Genomic DNA, 20,937 nt, shown 5'->3' with positions numbered 1-20,937 from the left:
ATAGGTATATTTTATTCATATTTCACCTATCTTTTCCATTTCCCTTTCCAATTCTCTTCTCAAATCGCCCAACCAAACACAGCATTATAGTTTAAAATAAAATTACAGAATTAGCCTCACACCTCCCTGTGATACAGAGGCCCTGTTTGGTAGAGCTGTGAGAAAGTACTTATACCTTACGCTTAAACAACTTATAGCTTATAACTATGACTTATAAATTAAGCATTTTCAGCCCCACTCAAAGAATAAGCTGGTTTTTGACTTCTAAAAAGTTATAAACTATAAAATATAAGTTAAATCAAACACATCAAAATAACTTAAATTAAAGTAAAAGCTGAAATAAGTAACTTCTGAACTGCAGCACACATGGCCAGACTCCCTCTTACACTGTAACTCCCGCCGCCGGTTGACTTTGAGAGGGTCCACTACTATTCTGCCCTGTCTGTATAACTCGTCTCCACCAAAACCAGCAAACCCATTAACATTCAAATCCCTAGAGTCTCAAATTTAGCATGGATGACAAAGTCCTGGTCTGGGAGGAAAAAAATAAATAAATAAAAGGCAAATCATAAACCACTGCCACTTTTTCCCCCACTTACACCATCAATATCTTCCCCCTCCCCATAAACGACCATGATCAACAAAATAGAAGTAAATTAAATAGAGTATAATTAATACCAGACACTCCGACTTGGAGACAACCAGAGATGATCTCCGCAGATCAAGACCAGGGACCCAAAGTCTCCACCATATTCGTCATTGCAGACAAGAAACTCTACACTATCCAACATTACTTGAGTACCAAACTGGGAAAATATGGAAATTGAGACTTCCGACTTTTGGTAGTTTGACGATTGACGATGGAGACCATCTTGATAGGCTCTTCAAAAGGCAAGTGAATAGTTTGATTCTTGAATTAGTGAGGTAGTAGCAGGTGTATGCACAATACATGTTTGATTAATTGCTTCAAAGAACTAATTTTATTATCCCATTAGTGAGGTTGTGGTGGAAATGCTTATTTAATTATTGGTGGTGCTGCAATGATGATTCTTGTGAGTTGTAATGGTGAATTCTTATGCAATGCATTGCATTTTTTTGTAATGGTTTCGGTGTTTTTATCCAGCCGTATTGAATTACTGTATGTATAAATAATGAGAAAAAGGATATAAATATATATACTTATACATATTGGATAAATTTTGAGGTCTGCCATTTTACATACCAAAAAGTCTACTTGGATTAATGTTCAGTGATGTCACAGTGGTGTGGTGTGGTGATGGTGGAAGAAGGGGGAGTGGTGTTTCAATGGTGTTGTGATAGTGCAGTGATGGTGGAGGGAAGAGACACGAAGAAAGTGGAAGATGATAGGGTGGGTTAGTGTGACAGTGTGGGGTTTGAACCCATTTGCAGAGAGATGAAAATGATACACTGCATTTAAGAGTTGAGGACTTCTTCACAAAAATAGTTTACAAATTTAACTTCATTTGATAGGGAATTCTTGTTGTATTACTAATGAATTTATTAATGTATTTTGCAGTTTTTAGGGTAAGTTGGCTGGTTGGGGATGGAGGATGTTGACCAGGAAGGCGGCTCATCCGAGCATAGTACTGTGGATGTACATTTATTAGATTAGCAGAAGAAGTCAACAACTCGGCAGTCGTCGTCCTCTAAAGAAGAAGAAGAAGAAGAAGAAGAAGAACAAAAAGGAAAAGAAGAAATGGCTCTTAAGTTGAAATCCAGCAGCCTACTTGAAAGAGAATATCAAAAGTACCTCAACGGGAAGCCTCGCCATCGGCAGGAAAAGAAAATTAATGGAAAGTGATGAGAACAAAATTTGAGTTTTTGACAAGGAAGAAAGACTTCCTACACCTTCTCTTATCATACCCTATCAAACCAGAAGCAAATCCCTTTCGATTCTCATTTGGCAATAAAAGTTTTTCCTCATTCAACAAGATGTAAGAAGACTCCATGCTTCGCCATCAAACAATGATGTTTCTGACAAATATTCAAATAAAGCAAGTGACAAATCATAATGCAGCAGATTAAGAACAAATTAAACAATACCAAAAGAACTTTGGCCGAATTTGATTTTGATCTGTTGGCTTATTTACCTCATAAAGAAGCTGATACAACTATTATAAGGCCGATGAGAGTTTGACACGGAGAATTGAGGTTGGGCTAACAACACAGCGAAAGCGCAGGTTGTATAACATTTGAAGAAGCGAAAGTGCCAGATGAAATGTTGGAATTGGCTATCGATTCTACTATTCGCCAGGTCTCAAAATGCTTTCATGATGGTTTATATCGGAAGATTGGGATTTCAGGGAGCAGAGCTGAGAAAGTGGCAAAAGCATTGAAGATACATGGGAAATCAAAGCAAAGTGTAAGCATGTCCTCTGCGTCTGTGTCTCACGACATCACAGCACCAAAGATGTTAGGCAGAGCATTGCAGAACAGATTCACGGATATAAGGAAGCTGATGAGATTTTCACAGATCCAAATATATTACGTACGTTGTTATCTACCTAGAGACTTCTTCTTGTTGGTGGATTGTACTGACGATGGGCAGATTGATCTACATGACTTAGGTATCCCCAATTGTGGATTTGTACTAGTGCTTACAACTCGATTGCAAAAAGTCTATGAGATAATGGATTTGGATCTGGAGATCAGAATGGAGGACCATCTGTTACCCTGGGAACTATTCTGTAGGAATGTGGGGCCATCACTTGTTCATACTTCTTCTGTTATCCAACAAATGGCTATCCTTTTAGTGAAAGAGTGCCATGGCAACCTACTTGCCATCATTCTTCTTGCGAGGGCCTTGAAAGGTGTGACGGATATTGGTGTGTGGGATGTTGCACTCCACAAATTAACATCACAGTCCTCCGTCGAGCAAGTAGAAGAAGGAATAAGTGAAGTCCTGGTTCACGTGTTAAAACTCATTTGGGATCAGAAGGACATTATAACAAAACATTGCAAAAAAAACTCTGCACTTCTGCAGCAATGGAAATTGGATCAAGGATGATTTAGTAGAAACACCGAAAGAAGGAAATGTTGTTCTTGGAGAACTCATCAATTCCTTCTTACTAGAGAAGGTTGGCAACAGTTATGTCCGAATGCGGGATGAAGCTAAAATTGTCCTGCAGAAATTATTTATACCGAGTCTTTTTCTAAGGCAAGGGGGATTAGGATTGACTGAGACACCAAAGGTTGAAAAATGGACTAATCTCAAGGAGATTGAGTTGATGAATTATAAATTGTCTGAGCTACCAGAGAACCCCAAGTGCCCATTTCTCCAAAACCTATTTTTACACAACAACTATGATCTGATGGAAATTCCTGAATTATTCTTTGAAGGCATGCCTCTCCTATGAGTTCTAGATTTGTCCTATACTAGCATAAAGTCTTTGCCACCTTCTATTTCCAGATTGAGATCACTTCAAACATTCAATTTGAGGTTGTGCACTTCTCATGGAGCTGCCCCCCCAACTTGGAGTACTTGGGAATCTTGAGATATTTGATCTTGAAGGAACTGAAATTATGTTCCTACCCGAGGAAATTGGTAAATTAATTAGTTTGATGTGCTTCAAGGTCTCTTTTTGTGGCCGTGCAAACCGCTATATGGACTTGATAATCCCAACAAAGGCATTATCAAAACTCTCTGAATTGGAAGAATTAAGCATTGATGTGAACCCAGATGATGAGTGGTGGGATGCTGAGGTGAAAACAATACTCAATGAACTGAGTAAAGCATTAAAGTTGAAATTCCTTGAGTTGTATCTACCAACCGTTGAAATATTACAGCTACTTAGACGGAAAGGCGTAGAACTCAAGTATCCAGATTGGTTTGAATTTAGGTTCATTGTTGGTCATCACCGACAGCGCCTCATATCCCGCCTACCACATGAAGTTGAAGAGAGATTCAAGAAATGGAACAAATGGAGGAAATGCCTTGAGTATATAAATGGTGACGGAAAACCAACTGAAATTACCGAGGTTCTCAACCGTGCCTTTGTTTTCTTCTTGGATCGCCATTGGACTATTAGGATGCTTTCTGATTTCGGAAATGAAAACCTGGTTTTGTTGAGGAACCTATATTCTAATCGCTAAATTACTTGGGCATTCATCATCTGAAGAATTTACAAGGCATTTGGAAAGGTCCAATTGAGAATGGTAGTCTATCATGTCTGAGTTCCTTGACATTGCGTACGTGCCCCAATTTGACTACTATTTTCACACCAAGTTTGCTTATTAATTTGTTGCAATTGGAAGAGCTTGTAGTTGAAGACTGCTGCAAAATCAAGAGCCTAGTTACTCAGGAATCTCCCAACTTCAAATCTGGTTTTGTTCTCCAAAGATTGAAGAGGATGTCACTTGTTGAGCTACCTAAATTGGTCACCATTTCAGGCAGTCTAATTGTCAATCCAATATTGAAAAGTCTGATTGTTTATGGTTGTCCAAAGCTCGAAATTCTTTATCCCACAGAAATATCTAGTCCTACTTCGAAGATCAAAGGAGCGAAGGAGTGGTTGAAGGCGTTAAAGTGGAATGAATTAGAGTCCAACAATACTTTTGAGGAACTTGGAAGTGGTGAAGATTTGATGGATCAATTAGCTAGAGGCATCTATTCGCACCAATTGGGGATGGACTTTTAATAGCCATGTAATTTCTCATATCCTTTCCCATTTAAGACGTATAGAGCATCTGTACTTTTTCTTTTAAAAATACTTATTTTACCAAACTCCCATATGTGCATTGTGATCGCTAGACCTAATTCATTATAGTATTCCATTTTAAGTTAATTTGGGATGAATCCTCAAATTATGTATACATTTTGCTCCATTTAACACCCTTAAAGCTAGTATCAAACTACAAATGTTTAATTAAATAAACATCCTTGTGGTAAGACCTAAACAACAAATTATTACTTACAAGTTACAACAGATGTGTCCAAATTTCAAATGTCTATTACAAGGCTAGGCTTACTATTACAAACAGTTTGAATGAATATTATAGGTTCACTAAAAATCAGAAACATGGCACTTAATGAACATATTTTATTAATTAATCTGACATTAACTGTAATCATCACCATTTGTCTGCTGAGTGACAGGTCGTGACAAACCTTGTGGAAGACTGGGACAATCCAATGGAGTTTAGGAGCTCAAGTTGAGGAACTATTGCTACTGGTGGCTGTAAATTCCAATAAATCATCTTCAAGCAAAACTGATCATATGAAGCTTCATATATAGCTTGTTCGTTAATTTCTTTCTTGTATTAATTTCTGCTTGTCTTCATTTCTTTGAATATAACATTGGGATGTGATGCTTTTATTTGCTTTGATGCTTTATCTGTTTTAATGTCTTGTGCGGATGTGATTGTAACAGTACTTATTGTCAGTGTTGTAGTTGATGTACTTGTTATTGTTGTTACTTGAAACCCTATCATATAGTAATGTTTAATGTACTTTGGCAACTAATACATGCCTCTGTATATCCTGGGTGGCTTTAGTCTTCCTTGAAGGGCACTACCATAAACATAATTTGCCAACTATTATTTTTCAACAATTGTTAGGAAATTTTCGAACCTCGTTCCATTGTTTTAGCATTGGAGTTGATTGTACAAGCTATGAACTTTTATGTGTTAATTGCTGCATTCAGAGATAGTTTATAGAGCACTCTCATTGTATATGACACTTCATTCTATTTATTCATTTGAAAATACAATAGCAGCCTGAAGTGTCGGTAACCCAAAGGACACTAGGACATGTCTTGGAACTATGTCCTTGAAATTATAGGTTTTAGGCAGTAATTACCTGGTACATGTGGAATGGTGGGATCGTGTATATGTGTCTGGGGTAGGAATGGCAACGGGGCGGGGCGGGGTGGGGCTGGGGATCACACTCCCCGTCCCCGATCCCCGATGGTAGGAATTTCCCCGTCCCCGGGCCCAATCCCCGACGGGGAGTCTCTCACCACCCCCACCCCCGTCCCCTAACGGGGATCGGGTTTCCCCGACCCCGTAAATTCCCCGACCAAAATTAAAAAAAAAAAAAATGCAACAACAATTTGAGCTCAAATAAAATACAACAACAACAACAATCATATTCAAATCTGTCAACAAAAATAAAATACAATAACAATTTGAGCTCAGATTTGTCAACAAACACATATTCAGATCTCTTCAACATATATCTAACATATATATCAACAATAACAACAATCATATCTCTTCATCATCATCAACAGAACTCGGAGCTATACTCAACAAATCTGAGCTCAAATATTTATTCAACACTAGATTTAACATATATAGAACAGATCGAAACAGATCTGAGCTAAAAAAAAAAATTAGGTGAGTGAGATGGAGGGATGACGACTGAGGTTGAGGTTGAGCCTCGCCGCCGATGCCGTGAGAGGAGGAACAACGACTGAGGTTGAGGTTAAGCCTCGCCGCCGATGCTGTGAGAGGATGGGCGACGGCGATCGGCGGTGATGAGAGGAGGGAGCTCCCCGCTGTGAGACCACCTGCGTAGAGAGAGGGAGAGAGGCTGAGGTTGAGCCTCGTGAGACCACCTGCGTATGGAGAGAGAGAGAGAGAGAGAGAGAGAGAGAGAGAGAGAGAGAGGAAGAGAGGTTGAAGTTTGAGTAATGAAATGAAATGAAATGAATTAGGTGAAAGGAGAGAGACAGACTAACATATATATATATATGGTGAATATTTCGGGGAATATGCGGGGATTTATACGGGGAAATTCGGGGCGGGGACGGGGCTGGGCCGGGGCCGGGGTAACCTATCCCCGTCCCCGGCCCAAAAATGATCGGGGATTCAATTTTCAATACCATCACCGGCCCGTGGGGAGTTTTTTTCGGGGAAAAACCGTCTCATTCGGGGTCGGGGGGTCGGGTCCCCGTCGGGCCGGTTTCAAATTGCCATCCCTAGTCTGGGGGATTAGTGGTTTGGACAATGTCTTGGAAGTTTGAGATCATTTAAATGTCTAGATGAGTCTGCTACAATTTTATTTTTTTAAAATTTTTGTAATGAAGTGATTCAAATTTTCTGTATCTTTTCTGGAAAACTTTTATTTTCTGTGATAACTCCATTTAATAGGATGACTTGTCTTTTAGAGGAGGACAATATTAATACTGGAATGCTGAAACTTTTTCAAATTACTGTGTTTTCTTTTTTCATTTTTGCTAGTGGCAATGTCTACATTCCATCAATATGATTTTGGCAGTAGCTTTATTTTTTGTATTCATGAGGGCCCTCACATGTAGTAGGGCAACAAATGTTAGGGTGCTTTAGAATAGTCTGGATTGTAGATTTAGTTTATTTCTAAAGATAATATACAATTAATTGAGTTGTCCTAATTGGGTAGAATACTATGACTTTCACATGAAAAGTTATTTAAATTTCAATTGCATAACAAAAATTTTACTCTATGAACTCCATCCACCTCCTCTGCCTCAAGTTCAAGTCTTTCTATGTAAATAGATATTTCAGACTCTTATGATCCGAGAATACCTCAAACCTCTCACCATAAAGATAATGCCTCCAAATCTTCAAGGCAAATATCACAGCTGCTAACTCTAAATCATGCGTAGGGTAATTCTGCTCGTGAGTTTTCAACTGACGTGAGCCATAGGCAATCACTTTCCCCTCCTGTATCAACACACAACCCAGACCCTCTCGTGAGGCGTCACAATAGACTGCATAACCCAACCCTCTCTCTGGAATAATCAAGACTGGAGCAGTGGTCAGTCTAACTTTCAACTCCTGGAACGACTTTTCACAAGTCTCACTCCATACAAATTTGACTCCCTTCCGAGTCAATCTAGTCAAAGGCGAAGCTAATCTGGAGAAATCTTTCACAAACCGACGATAATACCCAGCTAACCCCAGAAAACTGCGAATCTCAAACACACTCTTAGGCTGTGCCCAATCTTGCACCGCCTCAGTCTTGGATGTATCAACAGACACTCCTTCCCCAGAAACTACATGGCCTAAGAACTTGACCTCCTCTAGCCAGAACTCACACTTCCCAAACTTAGCATAAAGCTTATGGGCTCTAAGTAACTCAAGCACCACTCTTAAGTGTTCCTTGTGCTTCTCCTCAGAAGGTGAATAGATAAGGATGTCGTCCACGAAGACGACTACAAAACGATCTAAAAATTCTCGGAATATTCGGTTCATCAAATCCATAAAAACTGCTGGTGCATTGGTGAGCCCAAATGGCATCACCAAAAACTCATAGTGGCCATACCGCGTACGGAATGCCGTCTTTGGAATATCCTCCTCCCTGACTCTTAACTGATGATAACCCGATCTCAAATCTATCTTCGAGAAACAACGGGAACCCTTCAACTGATCGAACAGATCATCTATACGAGGCATAGGGTACTTATTCTTAACCGTAGCCCGATTTAACTTCCGATAATCTATACAAAGTCTCAAAGCACCACCTTTCTTTTTAACAAAGAGGGCCGGTGCTCCCCACGGCGAAACACTAGGACGTATAAAACCTTTGTCTAGTAACTCCTGGAGCTGAATCTTCAACTCAACTAACTCAGCTGGGGCAAAACGATAAGGTGCCATAGAAATCGGGGCCGTGCCGGGCACTAGGTCAATAGAGAATTCAATCTCCCGATGCGGTGGCAAACCAACAAGATCCTCGGGAAAGACGTCCGAGTACTCACAAACCACCCTTGGCAACACAATCAGAGTCTCATCAACCTCACTAATCGAAAGGTTAGCAAGTAGACCACTAAGCTCACTCCGTCCTCGCGGAACATACCCCGATGGCAACACACTACCAACCCGGTCCCCCCAAAAAATGAAAACACTCTCCGCTCACGGTACAACAAGTGACCCTCTGGCGGTAGCAATCAATAACTGCCCGGTATGACGATAACCAGTCCATACCCAAAATAACATCGAAGCCCCTCATAGGCATAACTACAAAGGAAAATGGGATCCTATGATCATCAACCTCTATATCACAACCCTAACACCTTGTTTCAAGATCAATTCACCCCCAAGAGGTGACACTACACAAATAGGAGATGCTAACTATGCTAGCTCCAACTCCAAAATAGATGCAAATGCAGCAGACACAAAGGAATGAGATGCACCCGTATCAATCAAAACATTAGCAACCGAGTTGCAAAACAAGAAGGTACCTCTCACAACTGATGGTGCCGGCACAAGATCCTGCGCGGTAACAGCATACACGCGCCCAGACGACCTCTGATCAACCTGCTCACCCCTAGGAGCATAAGATTGCTGCACCGACTGGGACGATGAAGCCCCCTGATTGGCCCTCGAGGCCTGACCCGACTGAGCTGGCTGCTGACCCTGAATCTACCTCAAACTAGATGCACCAGGTGTGCCACCCAACTGCGGGCAATACCTCTTCATATGCCCTGGCTGACCACACTGATAACACGAGAGTGTCTGGCCTCTACCCTGACTCTGGCTCTGAGATCGAGCCGAAGATGATGCTGCTCTCTGCACTCCTCCCCTCTGAGGACAAACTGGAGACTTGTGACCCAGCTGGCCACACTTGAAACAGGTAATGTCTCCCTAACTGCCTTTCCCCGAACTAGCACTCGGCACAGGAAAAGTCGATCTAGAAAAGCTACCCTGAGACTGCTGAGGATTAAAACCCTTCTGTCTCCTACCATCACTCTGACCATCCGACTCCTCTTGAAGCCCTTCTGTCCTTCCTCCTCCTCCTGCATCATGATTTCCATGTGAGCTGCAGCATCAACCATACGCCCATAATCCCGAATCATAGTTCCCCCAACTCTCAGCTTGAGGCCACGCCTCAACTTCTTCTCAAACTCAATACAACAGCGCTCCTCAGACGCCACCAACTCAGGTGCAAACCTGGACAAACTAGTAAATGCACCCTCAAACTCGGCCACTGAAGAACTCGACCGCTTAAGCTGGCAGAACTGGTCTCTCAGCTTCTCCCTAACTGCTGGAGATAAGAACTTCTCCTGGAAAGCATTCACAAAAGCCTCCCATGTACCTCCTATACGACCCTTAGTGAACTTCCACCACTGACCCGCATCCCCCTTCAACTGGAAAGATGCCAAGGTCACTTTCAACCCCTCGTCTTCGATGCCAAGCATCTCAAACGTCTTCGTTGTCTGTTCGAGCCATTCATCTGCCTTAAGCGGCTCTGTAGGATCACCCACAAATTCATCCGGGTTAGACCGGAAGAACTCCCTCTTCAGAAAGGAAGGTCCTGCATCTGCAGCAACATCCCGAGCTTGATTCTCAGCTCTGAGAATGCCTATTGACTCCCTGAATGCCCCTGCTATCTCTCGGGCTAGAGCGCCCATAGCCTGCTGGCCTACTGGCTCGGCCACATTGGCCTGGCCAACTCCCTCCTGAACTGCTGGAATCTCCTCTGGCACAGGCACCTCCTGCCTACCCGGCCTACCACGCCTACCGTGTCCTCGTCCTCGTCCTGACATCCTAATAAAGGAAACAAAGACGTTAGCACATTAATAAATGTGCCGAAGCTAAACACTCGCGTCCTAATGCATGGGACAACAATAATTCATTCCACGTAAGCACATAATCACATAAGCACCTACGAATTTCATTCCTGGATAATGATAGTCCCAATGCGTTACTATAGTTCCGGTTGGAAGCAGCAGTGATCAAGTGCCTTTCCAACAAGACTACTAGAAACTCAAGGGTCCAATCAACATCCTAGAAACTACATTCCATACCCACATAATCACATAAACATGTTATCACATAAGCATATAACATTACACTAAGTCTTTATCAAACGAGACGAACCCAATGTGATACTAATCACTTCCCACGTACCCAAAGTATTCAAACCCGGTACGCTCTGATACCAAGTTGTCACGCCCTCAAAATAAACCCATTATATATATATATATATATATATCATTGGCATGCAATATAAAATAAAAACACCAATTCATTATCCCATTCATCAGAGTAATACTAAATGAAAACATTACATGTAATATCAAACTAAATGCCCTATGGGCTTACATTTTTCCAAGCCAACACTTGGACTCAAAAATATGAGTTCTAACCCAAATACAAATTAAGCCCTAGGCTTGAACGTTTATCAAATAAAAACAAATAACTAAAGACAGTCTTCAAAATTCAAATTCTTCCAAGCTAAGTCCTTGGATGTAGCTTATCACCTGGACCTGAAAATGATGTTCCCATAAAGGGTGAGCCACAGCCCAATAGAAATATACTAAACCAAATATAAGCATTGATTAAAGGAATAGCATTCAATATATGGTTAACTAAAATAATCAATTACATCATTTTACAGTCTCATGACACTATTATCTAAGACACGTTTTACTTTCCAACTTTATCATTATGGCTCAGAACCTGGCCAAACTTACAACAGTGAATTATATATATATATATATCATATTCACATTCTTCCAATGTCAACAAACAGATGAGACTCAGGCTCAAATCAAAACACTTCATACTTCCAGTTTGATACACATTTTAGTGCTGTATCAATAAAACACTTCAATATAAATAAGCACACATAAAAGTGATGCTAATGGAGTCCATCCCCTATCTCCTCCCAAACAAAATCCGGTTTAGAGGTCCATCCCCTATCTTCCCCTAAACCGTGGAGTACATCCCCTATCTCCTCCCACACAAAAACAATATATGCAAATGCAATGCTCAATCAATACACGTATTTTCTGTATTATTGCAATAGTCAAAGTTAATGACTTAACCAATGTGATTAGTTTCAGTTATTCCTAATCCACATACAATGTCTACAACAATCACGACTATCCTCCACCGATAGCCCAAAACAGTTATTTCTAGACTGAAAATAAATATAACAACAATTCAATAGGCGAGTGGTTTAAATTATCCCACTATATCATTTAATCAATGAATTCCTCAATTTCATGAATTTAACCAAATTTCCAAATTTCCTTGAACTAATTATATCAATTAATTTATTAATACGACTAGGGTTTTTCCCAAAATTACCAAAGTATCCCCAACATATCAAAATACCAAAACTTAGAACAAAACTTATAGAATGGAGTAGGAAATCCCTACCTCGAAGAAAATAACCCAAATGGAGAAGATGGAGATGATGACCCAAACTCCAAAGTGCTCCAAATCCTCTCTTTTTCAGATTAAAAGGAAGCTCTCAACCCACTCTAACTTTTTAATAAAGGCCCAAGGTCAGATACTCACCCTTGGTAGATCAATTCTTAGAGAGAAGACAGGTTTAGAGAGAGAGAAAGAGAAAGAGACTCTCAAGGGGCGGTTTTCTAAAAGTTAAGAAAGAAAAGTAGGTCAAAAAGTGATCCAAAAAGTGAAATCTCGGACTGATGTAGTCGACTCCCCGCTCGAGCGTGAAAATCCCCGCTCGAGCGTCAGACACAGACTCACGCTTGAGCGTGAAAAGAGCCGCTCGAGCGTCGATTGCACACTTCCAGAAGTTTTACAGACGATGGTACCCGCTCGAGCGCCAAACTCTCCGCTCGAGGGGAGGGACTGCAGAGTAAAGTACTGGGAGATGGAAAAAACACGCTCGAGCGTCAAAACTTCTGCTTGAGCGTATAAGCAACAACAAAGAGCCCGCTCGAGCGTTAAAACTTCCGCTCGAGCGTGAAGGCCAAAATCTGGACATCACCTTTTGGTTTCAAAGTGCAACCAACCTGTTCCAAACCTGCCCATCACAACCTAAGACCCTAATACAAAGAGTAAAGGTTAGAAGTGATGATGATACAAAAACAAGTCCACGGAACCAAGTCCGGAATATAGTACACAGAGGAAGGAAAAACCGGGATCGCTATAACTCTTGTGCGGAAACTAATTTCGAACGGCCTCTTCTCCAGTGTATTGGCCCTTTCTTTAATCTAGAAGGTCGAACCATCTTACTCCTTTTCTAACTACGTGTGACTTTGGAAAACTTGGACTACCCCCAGAATGATCCCCACTTCCATTGGCTTGACCTACTGAACTGAATCAGCACCAAGTCACTTTTAGCACGTAGAGGCATTGGTACAGACCCTTCTTGCCCCATCTGCCACTCAGCTTTGGAGGACCCCAACCACATCCTTCGGTAAGCCATGCTGCCTCCTCTATTTGAACAACCAGAGGACACCTCTTCCAAACCGACCTAATACAAATCTCCACGCATGGATCAAATCCAATTGCATATCTAATTCAGTCCATGACAGACATTTCTTGGGCAATCATATTTCCTATTGCCTGTTGGAACATCTGGCTCCTTAGGAATAAAACTGTCTTTGGGCCTTCATCATCCCTCATCTCTCTCAACCTATCCACTGCACCTCATCTCATTCTGTTTTTGGGTGAATAAGGCATAAACTCATCTCATTCTTGCCAGAGTGCTGCAGTGGTGCTTCCTAACAAGGCAGGAAGGCTGCATACCAAGTTGGGAGACAATTAGTATCAGATGGACAGCCCCTGAACCAGGCTCTTTCAAACTCAATATGAATGGGGCCACTAAGGGCTGTCCATGCCAGGCCAATGGGTGCAGTATCATTAGAGATCATCTTAAGCAATGGTTCGACGGGTTCTGCAAAAACATTGGGCATACCACAGCTATAGAAGCAAAAATATGGGCCATAAGAAATGGGCTAACTCTAGCAAACGATCTAAACCTTAAGAATCTAGTAGTGGAAGTGGATGCCAAGTTAGCCATTGACCTAGTAGCTAAGGAGAACACAACTCATCACAGGTTCAGTAACATCATTCTTAACTCCAGTACTTATGGTGTGTTTGGTTGGGGGATTTGGGGAGGGATTTGGAAAGGGAAAGGGAAAAGGTGTGTGAAACTATGTGAAATATAGGCATAATTTATTCACATTTCACCTACCTTTTCCATTTCCCTTTCCAAATCTCTCTCCAAATTCCCCAACCAAACACAGCATTAATGAGCAAGCTGGAGATCACCAGAGTCTACCATTGTTACGGGGAAGCAAATAATTGCACTGATTTGCTCGCTAGCATTGGAAACAGCATATATTTAGGAATTCAGTTTTTCAATACTGCACCCTATTGTATTAGTAATCAATTGACTTTGGGTGCCGGGAGAACTTCTGGTACTATAATTTATTTATTATATGTTAGCTCCTTTATACCACCAAACACAGAGAGAGAGAGAGAGCAACGAAGGTATTAGCCAAGTTTTAAAAATGTTATATAATCTGTGGCAGAGCCAAGGTTTTAATTTAGAAGGGCCACCACTAAATTAAAATTTTAACAAAATTCACAATCCAATTTAACTTAATTTTTATTTGATAGCAACTAAAAATTAGCGTGATGCAAAAATTATATTTAAATATAAGTTCAAGTTAACCAATTAAATTATATAAAAATACACACACAAAAAGAGATATAGAGAGGGATACAGAAAGAAATAAAAGAAATGGTGAATAAATAATATATACGGGCTGCTATATATCATTTGTTTTTTTCACCGCTTTGAATCACTGAATCGCATGGCAATATATTAGTAGTTGTTATTAATTATGTAATAAATATTTATAAACAAATGAACTAATTATGAATATTCATATAAGAGGTGATAGAAAATCAGTGATATATAACATTTCTCTAATATACAATATATAAGAAAATTTTAATATGATTAAACATTTAAAGTAAAAAATTAAACATATATATATATATATTTTTTAAAAGTAAAAAAAATAGTGATATAAAAATTTCGTAACATTACATGAAAGGTTTAAATTAAAATAATTAATTTTACAAAAGACAAAAGCATAATTTTCCCAAGGTTGAGGGGGCACGTGACCCTGGGTCTCACATGCCTCCACGCCGGTATATAATCAAGTAACATACAACACAATCTCAAATAATCATCTCCTGCAACATGCATTTAATTTCTCAATGGACGAGTAATAGGTCCACCAAACATTCTCAACCAATTAATTCATCGAATCAGTTGGTCAGTCTCAAAGCACTTAAACTGTTCGGTACATTTCTTGTTCTCTATGTTTATTTGTGAAAAACACAATATTAAACTTGTATGGCAAACTATTTTCAAAAAATAAAAAATTATGAAAACACACCTTTTCAAATTTTTTTAAATTGTTTTCACAAATAATAATGATATGAAAATGTTAGATGTTTTCCAACTATTCATTACATTATTTTCTAAAAACATGAAAAACGAAACTGATATATAGAAGAGGTAACCTTAACCATGCTCTCAGATCTCAGCAACCAAACCCAACACACAATTAAAGTGATACCATGACAAAACATCATCACATCACATAAAATGGAACCATGTCTTTTATTTCCTTTATCTTGAGGAACAAATTAGGTATGAGTTCTAATCATTGGAGAAGCATGTAAATTGACAAAAAAAAATTCTCAACTTCGGATCAGATTTCCGGAGAAAAGCAAAGCAGAGACCTTAATGGTCTTATTTAAACAAATAGGTAGTATCTAAAGTTCAGGAAAAAGAATTCCAAACTAGCGACGACTTACCAAACTCTGCCAACTGCCGCAAAATATAAACGCCCTTCAGATATGCTATGAGGACAGCACGCTCCTGTGGCTTCTTCAGTCCAGGGAAAACCATCTTGGTTCCGGGGATGCACTGCACGGAGACCACATACAGACAATTAGTTCGTAACTTTCACTTGTTTGTCTAACGCTGTAGGTGGACAAAGATCAAACAAGTTCCCTTGAACATTCAATACGTTTCATTTGATCTTAAGTCAGGTAAATATATATAGCTATGAACCTTATTGATGAAACACATGGTACAAAGTACACATACACCAACATCAATAAAGGAAGGCGAGTACAAAGAGCATCACAATATGCAAGATCATCCCAACTATGTTGGTACCAACTTGTATACCCAATCATTTGCTAGCATAATACCAAAGTTGGCAAAAAACCAACCAACCGCAAAGCACCAATAAAAACAATAAAACTCAACCCCCCAGCTTTAGTAACCCCAAAGTCACACCAGATAGCAGGGCAGACGAGCCAAAATAGGTAGCACGAAGTAGTAGAACACCTATTTCAGGCAATGCCTTACACTCCCTAAATTTGAAACAAAATCCTGAGCTGTAAAATGGAACCCTTTTATACTTGGTCTTGCCCACAAAGCCACCCTCACCTTCACCAATTCCCTATCTTAGCATAATCTGGTTGACTTCCATTAAAAACACAATCATTTCTTGCTTTCCAAACAAACCATAGTAGTGCAATCGGTAATGATTTCCAGATCAGATGTTCCATTTTCTTGAGTTCAACTCCCATCCACCACTGGAGCAGCCCCTCCACACTTGCTGGTGTTGCCCTGCAAATTCCCCACCAATCCAATAGCTCAGACCATAATCTCCACACACCTGGACAGAGTAACAACCCATGATTCCCTGTTTCTGGTTCAGATTTGCAAAATGGACAAGTAAACTCCTCACTACTACTAATTACTCCAAGTCTTTGTAGAAAATCTGTTGTTTTCGCCTTCCCTCTCCAAGCTAGCCACCCAAAAAATTGGGCTTTATTTGGTGCTACATTGTTCCACGGTCTTACTGATGCTACAGTGAACTGGCCAGATGGATCTGCATCCCAATGTAGAGCATCAGGGCAATTCCGCCTGATTCTTGGGCCACAACCCAGCCAACCTTGTAACCATTAACTTCTTCATCTTCCCATGCTAAAAGAGGCCTTCTAAAAGAAAAAAAAATCCAAACCCCTGTGCTCTGTCTTCTTTGAACATAGTCCTTCAGAGTGCCATCCTTATCCCCTGATAGGCTGTAAAGCCTAGGGAACTCAACCTTCAGTTGGGTGTTCATGTGCCATTTATCAGACCAGAAGTGTATCCTACACCCATCCCCAACCCTTATCTTCAGCATATGGACCAAGATGATATACAGGACAAAAACGTAAAAACTATCAATGTAATTTGCTCCCAAAAAAAAAAAAGAAAATGATGCATACATAAATATGAAAGCAAGAAAGAGAACTTGCAAATACAATTTTGTTATACTTAAACTCGCATCGTCAATGTATGCCACCCAAACTTGATTAATATAATGCAAGGATCATCCACTCATTGCCAATTGATTTTGAATTAGATATTTTAATGTGATATCAAAGTTGGGTCTTGGATGGTCTATCACATTTTTTGGTACAAACAGTCCATTTCTCAATTGAACCTTTCAATAATGTATAATACAAGGAATGAAAGGGCCTCTCCACTCATTCCACTCAAGCTTAATTAATATAATATAAGAAACGCAAGGGCCTCTTTACTCATTTGCCAATTAGTTCTTCCAATCGTCAATCTAAGCCACCTAATCTCCACTCATTCTTTAACAAAGAAAGGAAAAAGAAGATGAAAAGAAAGAGGCCGCAAAAATCCGCTCATTGCCAATTGATTCCTCCTCTCACCAATCTAAGCCACCCAATTCTCCACTCATTCTTTAACGAAGAAAGGAAGAAGATTAACTAACTCACTCACTTTATCATCTCCACTAACTACAACCAACTCTTGCTGACTCTTCCAGCTCAAAAGATTAACTAACTCACTCACTCTATCACGTCATCTCCACAACGGTAACTAACTCACTCCCACTCATTCTTTAGAAGATTAACAGCTTATAACTAACTTACTAATTAACTCGCTCGTTCATCTCCACTAACTAACTAACTAATTAACTCACTCGTTCATCTCGACTAACTACAATCAACTCTTGCTGACTCTTCCAGCTCAGCTTAGCTCAATAACTTGTTATTTAGCGGTTGTTTGGAATGATTTAAATAAGTGTACTTTTTGATCTTTTTATGAAAAGATGTACAGAAAAGTAAAAAGATGATGTGAAAAAATATGCTAACCAGCATGGTTTTTCATTCTCTGTACAAACTAGCAGTAAATGAAGATTTAAAGAAATTTTAAAGAACGATTGGCTTCCCTTAAGTTTAAATTTAGCTTGGAGAGTGTTATTTGGGCTCATGGAGTTCATCACGGGTTCAGTTTTGATGATTCAAATCGTTCATTTATAGCACCATGCGTGTATATCATCCATAAAAAATTTAAAAAAAAAGAAAGAAAAAAAGATCAATCTGATATTCGTAATCCCTAAATAAAAAAAATTAGGTCAATCCGATATTCGTAGCACCTTCATTTTATCGAATTTGTCTTCAAAAAAATTAATATGGTGAATGTGTTTTTAAAAATAGACTATCTTTTTTTTCTTTTTTTTTTTGGTACAAATGTGACAAAATGAATGGGTTATAAATATAGAATTAATCTAATTTTTTTATGGATGATTTACATGCAAAACTCTACAAAATGAATTATTCGGATTATCGAAACAGAATCCATGGTAGACTCCACGAGTTCAAATAGCATCCTCCAGTCCAAATGATGGACATGAGAGAAATCCAGTCTTCTAAAGAATAAGTTTGGTACATTTTGACATTAAATAAATTTATATGTATCTTTTTTTTTTTTTTTTTTTGGTATAAATTACAATTACACTGATTTCTTCTGATATTCGAAAAAAATATAGTAAATATTATAGTTTTAATATAATTACACTGACTTTTTTTAAAAAAATTATGTTAAAGTGACAAGAACTAATATAGATGGTGTGGAGATATAAGGATAAACAAATAAAAATATGTATTTCAATATAAAAGAGATAACAATATTATTATTTTTATTTATATAACTAACAAATTATTGATGAAAAAGAAGATAAGTGTAATATGAATTAAAATTGAAATATTGATGCCCAAATTAGTTGTACCTAGAGGGACGTGACTAGGCCAATTTCTTAAACACTATGGTTTAAATGATTGATTAACCACTTTTAACCTTGGTTTGAATTACAGTATTTTAAGGTAGAAAACCAAATAAGGGAAAAAGGCTACAGCCCTGACTCCCAAATCAAATCCATTATAAGATTCAAGCATACAAGGCACACGCGAATCTTCAGGACATCCCTAAGTGCCACGTCTCAATTTCATTCTCAAACGGCTCCAATTATTCAATTGGCCTTGGGTGTAAGAACACAACTGTTGGCTTTTTTGATTTTTGAAGGTTAGAAAAGTAATTTTGAGCGCATGTTAGTAAGAATTGAAAAATTCTTACAAAATTAATATTAAGCCAAACACTTAATAGACGGTTATGTAGAGTTTCCTTTTTTTCTCAGTGAAGAGAATTTTCATAGTGAGTATCAAATTCATAACCAATTTGCAAGGAAAATTAATTGAGAAAGTGGTTAAGAAAGAGAGATGAAGACAAGAGAAATTGTAATTAATTAACTGGATAATACAATCACTAGTTGAAGTATATTATTACCTTGCTATTCCTACTTCGGAATGAAAGTGTGAGTAAATAAATTGCTCAAAGTGAATCTACAAGGAAATCAAATGCTATGGCCTTATTTGAAAACTTGGTTATTTTAGTTGACTTTTTGGTTATTTTATGAGATGAAAAAAAAAAAAAAAATCGTTTAAGATAATTTGTGATTTTTTTTTTTTTGGGTACTTAAATAGATAGTTGTGAAAAAAAGAAAAGAAAAAGTGATTGATGTGTAAATGTGACATTTTGTCTTATAAACTATTTAAATCTTCTTTTTTTTGTAAAAATAATTATTTTAGTCAAAATTCTAGTTGCCAAACAAGGCCTGTGACTATGCTACTACCGGAAAGAAAAAGATAAGACTGATTGAAGAAAAGTACTGTTGGATTTAATTGCGCATTGTTGACTCAGCTCTGCATATTGCTACGAGTACCATGTTGTCGAAAAATTATTTGGTGCTCTTAGGGCATCATGTGGTAGTATCCTTCATCAATCACAAATCTCCATACTCCCTCATGTTTTCTAATTACCCAACACAAATTCGTGAGCACCACCCCTTCTACCAATTAGAACAGTATTGCGGCACCACGTGGCGGTACCTCAAGACCAACCAATAACTTCTCAATGTTATCTCCCATATTCTACTTCCACATGTCTTCATGCATTTGTCATCGTGGGTAGCCATATGTCTTGTTTCTATAGGATGGTTTGAATATAGTGTCAATATTACACCCCACGCTAGCATGCATCTAGATCCTCTCTGTAGGGTTATTCTATAGTGCATCCTTGTAGTGTTCCAAAACAACGACAAAACTTCAAAAAAAGAAAAAAAAAAAAAAAAAAAAAAAAACAGAGAGACGAAGAAGAACAAGCCATCACCAGTGACCTCGCCAGCAACCCCTCTCCAGACCCAAACCTTTTTCCCCCGCTTTCATCCCTCTACCAGCTGACACCACCACCTCCTCGCCATCACCGTTGGAACCAACGTCCCCCCATCCCAACTCATTCTTCTTCTTCTTCTTCCTTCTTTTCCTCATTTCTCTCTCTAAAAACTACCAAATCCACCGGCGCGAGCCTCTCCGACAAACTAACCAACACCTTTCCCTTCACCTTATCGTCGTCGTCGTCGTGAAATTGATAGCTTTAGAAATGGGCTAACTCTAGCAAACGATCTAAAACCTTAAAAATCTAGTAGTGGAAGTGGATGCCAAGTTAGCCATTGACCTAGTAGCTAAAGAGAACACAACTCATCACAGGTTCAGTAACATCATTCTTAATTGCAGTACTTAATAAGCAAGCTGGGGATCACTAGAGTCTACCATTGTTACCGGGAAGGAAATAATTGCACTGATTTGCTAGCTAGCATTGGAAACAGCATAGATTTAGGAATTCAGTTTTTCAATACTGCACCTTATTGTATTAGTAATCAACTGACTTTGAGTGCTAGGTGAACTTCTGGTACTATAATTTATTTATTATATGTTAGCTCCTTTGTTGAATGATGTCCCAGGAGTTGCTGATGTTTGAGATGTGTTGAGGTTTAATAAAAC

General features: G+C 39.0%; 2 long non-coding RNA genes across 2 annotated transcripts; one reads left to right on the top strand and one right to left on the bottom strand.

The window, feature by feature from the left end:
* Positions 1 to 372: 372 nt before the first annotated feature.
* LOC114277851 (uncharacterized) lies at positions 373 to 5,465 on the top strand. Its single transcript, XR_014360979.1, has 3 exons — positions 373 to 891; positions 1,538 to 4,665; positions 5,117 to 5,465. It is a non-coding gene; the product is annotated as an uncharacterized LOC114277851 (long non-coding RNA).
* A 9,867-nt stretch (positions 5,466 to 15,332) lies between these two features.
* LOC145819567 (uncharacterized) lies at positions 15,333 to 17,059 on the bottom strand. Its single transcript, XR_014360317.1, has 2 exons — positions 15,806 to 17,059; positions 15,333 to 15,658 (listed from the first exon to the last, which is right to left on the bottom strand). It is a non-coding gene; the product is annotated as an uncharacterized LOC145819567 (long non-coding RNA).
* Between the last annotated feature and the right edge of the window lie 3,878 nt (positions 17,060 to 20,937).

The sequence above is a fragment of the Camellia sinensis genome, chromosome 2 (assembly GCF_055761805.1).
Source record: "Camellia sinensis isolate YWXY chromosome 2, ASM5576180v1, whole genome shotgun sequence".
NCBI classification, from domain to species: domain Eukaryota; kingdom Viridiplantae; phylum Streptophyta; class Magnoliopsida; order Ericales; family Theaceae; genus Camellia; species Camellia sinensis.
Note: the sequence above shows the minus strand (reverse complement) of the source record. Positions and strands in the feature narration are given on the sequence as shown.